Source organism: Balaenoptera musculus, chromosome 5 (genome assembly GCF_009873245.2).
Source record: "Balaenoptera musculus isolate JJ_BM4_2016_0621 chromosome 5, mBalMus1.pri.v3, whole genome shotgun sequence".
Lineage (NCBI taxonomy): Eukaryota > Metazoa > Chordata > Mammalia > Artiodactyla > Balaenopteridae > Balaenoptera > Balaenoptera musculus.
The window spans coordinates 75,652,583-75,663,350 of record NC_045789.1 but is presented as its reverse complement, the minus strand read 5'-3'; positions in this window follow the sequence as shown (position 1 = coordinate 75,663,350).

The following is a 10,768-nucleotide window of genomic DNA, read 5'->3' as shown; positions in this document are numbered from 1 at the left end:
TTAGCACTTACATGCTCATTGATTGTCCATACATTTCTTTCCTTCCTTTGCTTGCTTGTTTTTGGGTTTTCTCCTAATCACTAGTACTCTGAAGAGGCTGGGGCAAGGAAAAGAGTCTGAACATAAACCAAAGGACTGTTGCTTTGCATGGACTTCTTGTCTAAGGGTTGTTTGCATGAGGCTGAAATCAGCGTTGAAGTGTTAAGTCAGCCAAGGAGTTCACTAACATTCCAGAACCACCTAGAGTCAAAGAGACCAGTGACCTCTGAGATTGTGGGTGACTGTCTTCCCCTTAATCCTTTTAGCAATGGATTCTCTCCCCAATGGTAGCAATAATTCAGGATCGAGTATGATATATTTGAGGACCTTATTACAACTTTACCACTAGGGGTCAGAAATTAGCCCATGAATCCTGCACAGTTTCACCAAGAGTATGCTAGCTGATAATGCTTTATGTATTTTTCCTTTGTTTCCTACTTATGACGAGTCTCAGAACACTAATCAGATAGCTTTGAGGTTTAAAGGGAACCCCTGTAACTTTTTTACACCAAACTTTAGTAACTGGATTCCTTGGAGTCTTTACTCTAATCCACCCTCAATCATTAACTTAAAATTTTTTTTTGGCCTACTCACTATACACACTTACCATCCCAACATAAGAGTTCATTGTGGTAATATAAGGATTACAGATAAAATAAAAAATGAACTAGGTAGACGTCTAATAAGGAGCTCAGCAGACCTCATCAATTTTTGTGCCCTAATTAGAAATTGTCAACTACATATATTTTTTCAGCTGTATCTTTTTGGCCAGATGCTACCAAATAAGATCATTTCCTGTTCAATAGCTATGCTGAGTTATGCATTAACTTAAATGATTGAGTTAATGTGTCATGGGTCATTTAAGACAGTTTAACTGTATTTCAAATATCCTCTTGTTCAATGATGTCTCTCCTACTTTGTTTCCTCTTTGGTGTTTGGAAAAGGATTGAAACTAGGAAACAAATGATATGAAATATATATTTTACATGTTTACACTTGAGAGATTTAATTGTTTTTTGGAACTTGTTTTAGAATTCAGTTTTCATATTTCGGTGAACTCAGATTGGCATGTTTTATTTAGTGGTGTCCAGTTTAATGATTCTATCAGTTATGTTGGGGTTTGGTAGAGGCGTTTTGATGTGTTTGGCCAATCTTGCTGGGTTGCGTATTTAAAGGACTCGCTTCCACTTTTCTCCGTCTGTCTTCTGCCCTTGGCTAAGCCCTCCAGAACGAAGTGCTAGAACATGTTATCATCGTCCTTGTTTGCTGTGGGCCTCTCCCTACTGCCAGGAACTAGGTAGGAAAATAGGATCCAAACTGCAGGAGAAGGCTGCCAGCCCCCTTGGTGCGATGAGAGTGATGTCTTGTACCTCACCTTTTGCTGCTGTGATTGGTGTCCCTGCTGCTTTTGCTCGCAGGGATAATGCTGGGTGCTAGTCCCCATGCAACATGGCCGGAGAAGCAGTTCAAGGCTGCTTGATGACGTTTGGGTTTAGCTTTGGATGATCGCCTAAGATGTGGCAGGGTATTATGGGTTGAACTGTATTCTCCCAAAATTCATACTTCAAAGTTCTAACCCCCATTATCTCACAATGTGATCATTGAGTTAAAATGGTGTCCTTTGGGTGGTCCCTAATCTAGTACACTGTGTCCTTATAAAAAGGTAAAGTTGGACACAGAGATATGCAAAGAGGGAATATAATACAAAGAAACACAGGGAGTAGAGGGCCATCTACAACTAAGAAGAGCAGGGCCTGGAACAGACCCTTCCCTCACAGCCTCAGAAGAAAGCAACCCTGCTGACACCTTGATCTTGGACTTCTAGCCTCCAGACCAGTGAGACAATACATTTCTGCTGTTTAAGCCACTCAGTCTGTGGTCCTTTGTTATGGCAGCCCTAGCAAACTAATATAGTGGGTTTAGATCAGTTCAACTCAGCTGTGTTTGTTTAAGTCTCTGAGAGTGACCATTTCACTACAACCTTCCCAACAATATATATTGTAGTCTCCCAGTATCCAGCACATGGCCTGTATTAATGTTTGATGACGAAATGAACAAAAGATTATATTGAATCTATGATGTTTCAAAGCTAAGAACTTTTTTGTCTTTTTGCAAAAGCACCACCCAGTTTTCCCTGTAGGTGTCTCTGTGAGCAGGTCCAGTTGACACTTCCCTGATGCTGTTTGCTCCCCCAACTCCCCATCCCAGTCACCACCTATGTCTAGTTCTGCGCTCACCATCAGCAGAGAACATCCCTTGCAATCAGGCCAACTTTCCCTTGAGCCCCTCATCTCCTCAGAGGGGCTGGTCTAGGAAACCTGTCTGTTATACCACCTCAGTAGATTGCTCAGATCCTGGATGTGAGCAAATCCACAACCCAAAGTTGCAAAAGGAACTTGACTGTCCTAACTCCTGGACCTCTCTGGAAGATACCCTATGACGACAAAGAGTCCTTGCTTAGAATACAGCTAGATGAGGACTCGATGTGATCTCTGCCATGTTAGGTACTGTGGGGATATGGAATAGGAGGAAACACAATAGGACACATAATTGCTATACTACAAGGTAGCATTATGATAAATACTATGGGGAAGAGGCTATAGGGAAACATAAAGAAGTTTACGTTGACTGGGACAGCCTGGAAGGGGTTCATGGAAGATGGAGCACCTATGCAGGGTTTTGTGGATGGAGATGGAGGTAAATGTGCTCTGTGCAAGGAGAAAATGTATACAAGGGCTCAAAGTGATGGTCAGGATATTCCTAACAACACCTTCCCTTGAAAAGTGAGCCTGAAAACAGGATGACATTCAGTGGGAATACAACAGTGTGAGTGGACCAGTTAGTTATAATTAAATTGTGTTCTTACTGCGTGGTGCCTGGGCCGGACTCCTGTTAAATGTTTTGAATATCATTCTTACTAGTAAACCAACAATATTTCTTTTTCTCTGTGTTGTAACTTCTTCCTCTCCTCTCCTTTCCTTTTCTCCCTTCCCCTACCCTTTTCTTCTTTTTTTTTTTTTCCAGAACTGATTTCAAGAAATAGAAGGTACAGATTTGAACTTTTTACCCATAAATGTTCCTTGATTTACTTATGATTATAAAAGCAATAAAGCTTGTGAGAAAAACACTAAAAAAAAAGAAAAAAGAATTTTAAAACTCTCTATTAATCCTATTCAACACAAAAAAAACTGCTAGCATTTTGGTGATTTTCCTCTGCCAACTTTCTGCTTTGTATATAAATTAAATATTTAAATAGCTGAGATCATACCTTGCATATATTTTTGTATCCTGCGTTTTACAATGAAAGTTAAACCATGCATCTTTTCTTATGGTATTAAAGGTCATGATAATAGTTATGAACATACTCAGTAGTATGGATTACTGTAACATAATTTATTTTCCTGTTTTTGGACATTCAAGCTGATTAAAGTTTTCATCATTAATAATGTATGTGATGAACATCTGTCTCCACTTCTGATTATTTCCAAAACTAGATTCCTAGATTCCTTTGAATCTTTTGTTATCTCCTCTCTTCTTTGATTATATCATTGTTTATCATTCCAGGAGTGGAGAGTGTATAATTTCAACAAAAAAAAACCCTCTCAAGGTGATTCTGATAGGCATACCTTACCTCTCCCCCAACTCCAGTTAAGAACTGCAGGATTATGGCAATGAAATCACTCCATGGTGTCTGAAGAAAATAGGATGATAGGAACATAATAAAGACCCCAATAACTGTGACATGTCTTTTTTCACGGAGTTAACTTTAATTATTCAAGCTCCCTGTGTTTGCCTCTAGACTTCGAAGTCAAAGCAGATGTCACCAACAGCCAGCTCTATTCTGCCTTCTAGAATTTTCCTCCAGCAGGGGAGGAGGAGACCTGGGGCAGTGCCCCATGGAAACTCAACTTTGAAAACAGAATTTGCACAGTATTTTGAACTTGAGGTGTTTATGAAAGGAAACGGTTAATTAGGTTCTTTGTGGGATTTTAGGTGATCTGCTATGCAGAGAGAAGGAAGGGAGGGAAAGAGGTAGTTCTTCCTTGCTTTGCTTTTTAAGTCTTCTTGCTCAACTAGAGCACAGACTTAGTGTGAGGATATCTGACTTTTTAATATCAGACAAATTATCTCATTATCTGTCATCTAAGCCCTCATTTGTATTGTGTAGGATTCTGGGTCTCCTTAAGGCTGCTTCCAGTTCTGTCATTTTGTTCCGCAGTCATCTTGCACCCAGGCCTTTTTTTGTAAGAGCCGGTCTTACTTTTATAAATCATATGTAGCCTAGATGTCTGTTGGGGTCACCCTGTCTTTTGAAATTCAAATAAAAGTGCCACAGCTAAATGTTTTTATTATGAAATGAGAGTAACTGAAAAGAGGCTGAGCATTTAACTTAAGCAACTTAAGAAAACAAAGAACAAAATAAATCAAAGAAAGTAACAGGAGGGTGAATTGTTTACTCAGAAATGAGTACAGTGGAAAAGCAGTCTACCTTTCTGTCACCTGTCAGTGTCAATACAAATGAAATAGGTAAAATCAGAAATGAATGAATTAGAAAATAAAAATATAGCAGGAGTTGGTAAGTAAAACCAAAAGCTGTTCCTCAAGATATATAAGTGCTATAGAGAGAAGTCTGGCAAGACTCACCAAGAAAAAGAAAAGAAAAAATAATTCTGATTTAGGCATGATACTCACAAATATGGAAGAGATAAAGGAATTACAAGAAAAATTAATGGTACCTGGTAGTCGGGCAGCATGTGCATTTTTGGTAGATTTCAGTGATTATTAACAAAACACGGGCTCACTTTATCATTGTAAAATCAATGAACAAACTTGATCTTTAACTACAATTTGTAACAAGGACAATGATCAAGCTCTCCAGATAACATAAAGTTGCCCAAGGCTAAAGAAAGTTTTTGAAAGATTTGCACACAGGGTCACCCCTGATACTTGCTCAATGTATAAGCTAAATATATAGGAAACAACCTTCCTTTGAATGTTAACGGCACATTTGCCTCAGATGGGATGACAGGTTTGTGCAGCTGCTGTTTGAGAGCCCTGCCTGTCAGGGCAAGACTCATAGTTGAAACATCTAATTCCTACATTAGGCTCTTCTATTTGCTTCTTCTAACTTGTTGAGCTTTTGCAGCTGGTACTTCTATTTGATTTGTGTGTGGCACTCTGACTTTCTCATTTGCAGTCTTCAGTTTTCTGTCTGTCTTCATTTGCAGAGTTTCATTGTACTGATCCAGGCAGGTGGCAAAAAGGTTAAGACCATTTATAAGGATTAGATGCATTCTGGAGCATTTATTTATGGGACATATCAGATATTAAAACATTTTGGAAAACTCCTGTCATTAAGACGCAGCAAAATAATGGTAGCTAATGTTTATTGAAACTTTCTATGTTGCAAGGGATGTTCTAAACACCTGGTATGTACTAACTCATTTAATCCTCACAAAGCCCTATGAAGTACAGATGCTAGTATTATCCCCATTTAATAGTCGAGGTAACCAAGGCACATAGAAGTTAAATAACTTTCCTGAGTTTACACAGCATAATCAGGATTTGATATCAGGCAGGCTGGTACAAAGGATTGTACTCTTAACTATTACATTATTGCCATGTAATTTTGAAAGAATGATAAATCATAATTATAGGAAAATATTGTTTACATTTTGGAGTGGTAAATAGTCTAATCAATCTCAGAAATTAAAAACTTGGACACAGCAAAAGTCACCATAAACAAAATTAAAAGACAAATAACAGACCTAGAGATATTTTGTAAAATATATATAAATTATTGATATCTTTAATATATAAATAATTTTTCTAAATCAATATGAAAACAATAAATAATTCAATAGAGAAAAATGGGCAGAGGATATAAATATACATTTCAGAGAATAAATAGAAGTGACCAGTAAATATGTGAAAAGATGTTGAATCTCACTAATTAATTAGCACGATATCACTTTTCAGCTGAAAAAAACTAAAAAGATTTATAATACCTAGTGTGGTGAGAGTATAAGCAAATAGGTGCTCTCATTCATCACTGACGGACTTCTCTGGAATGTAATTTGATAATATCTGCTACAATAAAAAAATACATCTCTTCAGAAACCTTGCAAAGTCTCTTCCTGTCATTTATTCCACAGGAATACTTAATTGCTCATGCACAACTGCATTAAAGTGTACAAAACAATGTTGTTTTGTACAAGTACAGCACTTGCAATAGCAAAAAAGTCAATTTACATCAACATGGACTAGTTAAATTAATTATGGTACTTCCATATGATGGAATACTATGCTGTTATTAAAGGATGGGGTTAACCTATCTGAAAATACGTCCATGGCACATTGATTGGTTAAAATAAAATAAAACAAAAATATGTTGCAAAACAAATGTCAAGCATGACTATTTCTGGTGTAAAGAAAAATGATATGCAAAATATATGTAAACATGTCATTAAAACATGCTAATATATGCAAAATATTGGTTCTAAAAATCATTCTATATTGAATGGGAAGCATAGCATTTATACCTATTTTTCTGGGAATTTGGGGAAGCTTATGCTTAATATAAGCTCTAATTTCCAGCTTCCACTGAATGAACAGCCTTTTAGTGTTTCATTCTCTCTTGACCCCTTTCCCTTGATTTTCCAAAAAACCTGCTCACACCAGGCTACTGTGTATATAGGATTTTTACTGAGAATTTGGTGATAACATTAGGGAATTACATTGTAGCAGAGTACACTAGGTGACTTAATATTTAATATTAGTCATCTTTATTCTTAAAACTTCTTTAGCCAAATCTGCACCCCCATCCTCTCCCCCAAATAGTCATTGGTGGCCCTAACTTCTCACCATAATGCTAGCCCTGCCATCCCCCCACCCCTGCCCTTCTTCAGCCTTCTGTTTTCTTTTGCGCCAGCCCCAAACCTCCAACTTTCTGTTCATGTCTTCTGGATAGTAATTCGATGATATTGTTGTCACCCCTCTTCTAAAAGCATTTTTGTCAGTAGCTTATCTCATAAATTAATATATCAGGGACTTCCCTGGTGGCACAGTGGTTGAGAATCTGCCTGCCAATGCAGGGGACACGGGTTCGATCCCTGGTCTGGAAAGATCAAACATGCCGCGGAGCAACTCAGCCCGTGAGCCACAACTAATGAAGCCCGTGCGCCTAGAGCCCGTGCTCTGCAACAAGAGAAGCCACCGCAGTGAGAAGCTGGCGCGCCGCAACGAAGAGTAGCCCCCGCTCGCTGCAACTAGAGAAATCCCGCGCGCAGCAACGAAGACCCAACACAGCCAAAAATAAATAAATTAATTAAAAAAGAAATTAATGTATCAATTAGGACTAGGTTAGGTTGTGTGTGACAGAAAACTCAAGAACAGTAGTGGGATAGGCAAGATAGGAGTCTATTTCTCCCTTTTGTGGAGATGAAACCCAGAGGCAGGCGCTCCAGGGCTGGTGTGGCAGTGACCGGCTCATCGGGGACCCAGCCTTCTCGTTCTTCCAAGCTCAGCTCGCGGCTTTCATTGATTTCGTGGTGCAGGTGGGCTGATCAAACTTAAGCATCTAAGAAGGAAAGGACAAAAAGAGCACCCCTCTTCCTATATGTCCTAGCCTTCCTTTCAGCTGGAGGTTGCCCACACCTCAGTAGCCAGAACAAAGCCACATAACTACGTCCAGCTGAAAGGAAGGCTAGGACAGGTAGCCTTTATCTTGGGCTGTAGTGTGCTCAGTTGAAAATTATTTTCTATTATTGAAGAGGGGGATTGAGGGGAATAACCAGCAGTCTCTGCCACATCTGGTATTGTTTACCTTGCACAAAAGGAAAGACTTTTCAGGTACGAGTGTTCACTGTGGCTGGAACAGAACATGTAGTAAGGGATGGGACTAGAAAAGTAGGCAGGGGCCATGTGACGAAGGGCTTTGAAAGTCAAGCTGGGAAGTTTGAGTTTGGCAATAGGGAGCCAAACATATTCTTATACTTAGTATAAATTCTTTCAGGGATTTATACTGCCATACCTCATTTTATTGCACTTCATTTTATTGTGCTTCCCAGATACTGCATTTTTTTTTTTTACAAATTGGAGGTTTGTGGCAACCCCGCAACAAGCTAGACTATCAGCGTCTGTTTTCCAATCCAACAGCATTTGCTTCCTTCATGTGTCTGTGTCACATTTTGGTAATTCTAGCAATATTTCAAACTTTTCATTATTATTATATTTGTTACGGTGATCTGTGATCTTTGATGTTACTACTATGGCATGCTGAAGGCTTGGATGATGGTTAGTATTTTTTAGTAAAAATGTATTTTTAAATTAAGCTATGTACATTGTTTTTTAGACATAACACTGCTGCCCACTTAATAGACTACAGTATAGTGTAAACATAACTTTTATATGCACTGGGAAACCAACAAATGTGTGTGACTAGCTTTATTGCAACATTCACTTTATTGTGGGGGTCTGGAACCAAACCTGCAATATCTCCAAGGTATTCCTGTTTGTATGAGTTACTTTATTTTATATTGTTTAATGTAAAGATTATAATCTATGAGGCCCAGTATTTAGAAAACAGGCGAATGGATAAAAACAATCTATGGGCAATTCTATCCCCCTAAGACAATTCCTGTTAGTGGTTTGGGTTTGTTTCTTCACAATCTTTGAAAACATTGTTGTAATCATAGTGCATGTACAATCCCAAGTCCTGTTTTCCTTTTTTCTTTTTCTTCCCCACATAATCTTACATCATGTGGCCACATGATTTTCCTACATATTATTTTTAAATAACTGTATAATATCCCAGTAAAATAATCTACCTAACCATTTCTTTTTATTTTCAGCTTTATTGAGACATATATGACAAATACTATTGTGTATACTTAACCATTTCTTTATGACATTCTACACTGTTAGCCATTTAGGTTGGGTATCTGCTAATTTTTTTTTTTTGCTAAATTTTTTCAATTTCAAATTTTTTTTTTTTTTTGGCTGTGTTGGGTCTTCGTTGCTATGCACGGGCTTTCTCTAGGTGCAGCGAGCGGAGGCTACTCATCGTTGCAGTGCGTGGGCTTATTGCAGTGGCTTCTCTTGTTGAGGAGCATGGGCTCTAGGCGTGCGGGCTTCAGTAGTTGTGGCACGTGGGTTCAGTAGTTGTGGCTCATGGGCTCTAGAGTGCAGGCTTAGTAGTTGTGGCTCACGGGCTTAGTTGCTCTGTGGCATGTGGGATCTTCCCGGACCAGGGCTCGAACCCGTGTCCCCTGTATTGGCAGGCGGATTCTTAACCACTCTGCCACCAGGGAAGCCCCAATTTCAAATTTTTTTGTTTCAATTTTTTTCAATTTCAAATTTTTGTTATATGTTACTACATCGTTAGAAGACATTCAGTTGCAAGTATTAGAATAACAAACTGTGGCTTAGATAATACCTGCATTTCATTATCTCACATAATAAAAATTATGGCGAGTGGGTCAACAGTGTTCTGGCTCTGTGCCTCTGCAGGTTTCTGGGCTTTCCCGTGTGGCCTGAGATGACCGCTTTAGTCGTCAGAACATCGCATTCTCATATGACAACAGTCAAAGCATGAAAGGAAGGCAGATGTTTTTTGACGTCTCTCACTGATCTAACTGGTGAAGAATACCTTTCCCAGGAACACCCAAGAAGACTTTCCTGAATATTTCATTGAGTGGAACTGGGTCACATGGCTACCCATAGCTGCAAGGGAAGCTGGGAAGCTGGGAACCAGAAGAGTCTCTTTCACTACCTTAGACTGGGCATCATGATTCATCCCCTGATTTGGGACACTTTGCCTATCACCAGACAGAGATTCTTTTTAGCAAGGAAGAAGAAATGACTTTTGGGAAGGTAGACATTCAAGTTAACAGTTAAATATTGGGACTTACTGCAGACACAAAGAAAACCACAGAAATGGTTTTTCAGGTTAAGTTCTCAAAAACCTGCCCTATATTGCTACATGGGCTAGAAGAGAGAACCAGATCTTCAGAATATGGCACTGTGATTTCATGTTACTTTTTTTAAAAATTGAAACCACATATACCTTTTTTTTCAAATAAAAAATTCCCAGCAAACCAAAAAACTGAAGCGAAACCACATGCATTAGAGAATCACTGACGAGAATAAACTGTATGTTTAGAGCACTTTATTAAAAATACCTGGTAATGTTTGTTTGACTGATTATAGAGTTAATCCTTACTGTTAGCTAAACATTTGCAGAATACAAAAAATCAGAGAAAAATAAATGAAAAATTATCTCCAATTTCACCATTCAGAGAAAATCACCATTACTGTTTGATATAATTACTTTTAGTCTTTCAGACATGAATAATTTTTTTCATATAAAATTAGGATTTTATTGTACAGATCCTTTATTTTTGTATCTTATTCTTTATACTAATAAATCTATGACCATTTAAAAATAACGGATTTTCTGCATTTTTTGCATGTCTCTCTTCAGTGTGTATCTCTTATCATGTTTTAATGAATCAATTGGGAAAAGTAATTTGTTTTCTGCAGGGAAAATGCTATAGAGGTAAATTGATCTAGAGAGTTCTCTCACTAACTGGCTGTGTGGCCTTATATAAGTTGCTTAACCTTTTTAAGTTTCAGTTTTCTCATTTATAAAATGAGGTTGCTGAGAATAATAATAATACTTGTTTTGCTATTTTACAGTGATCTTGTGAGGGCCAAATACACTAATATA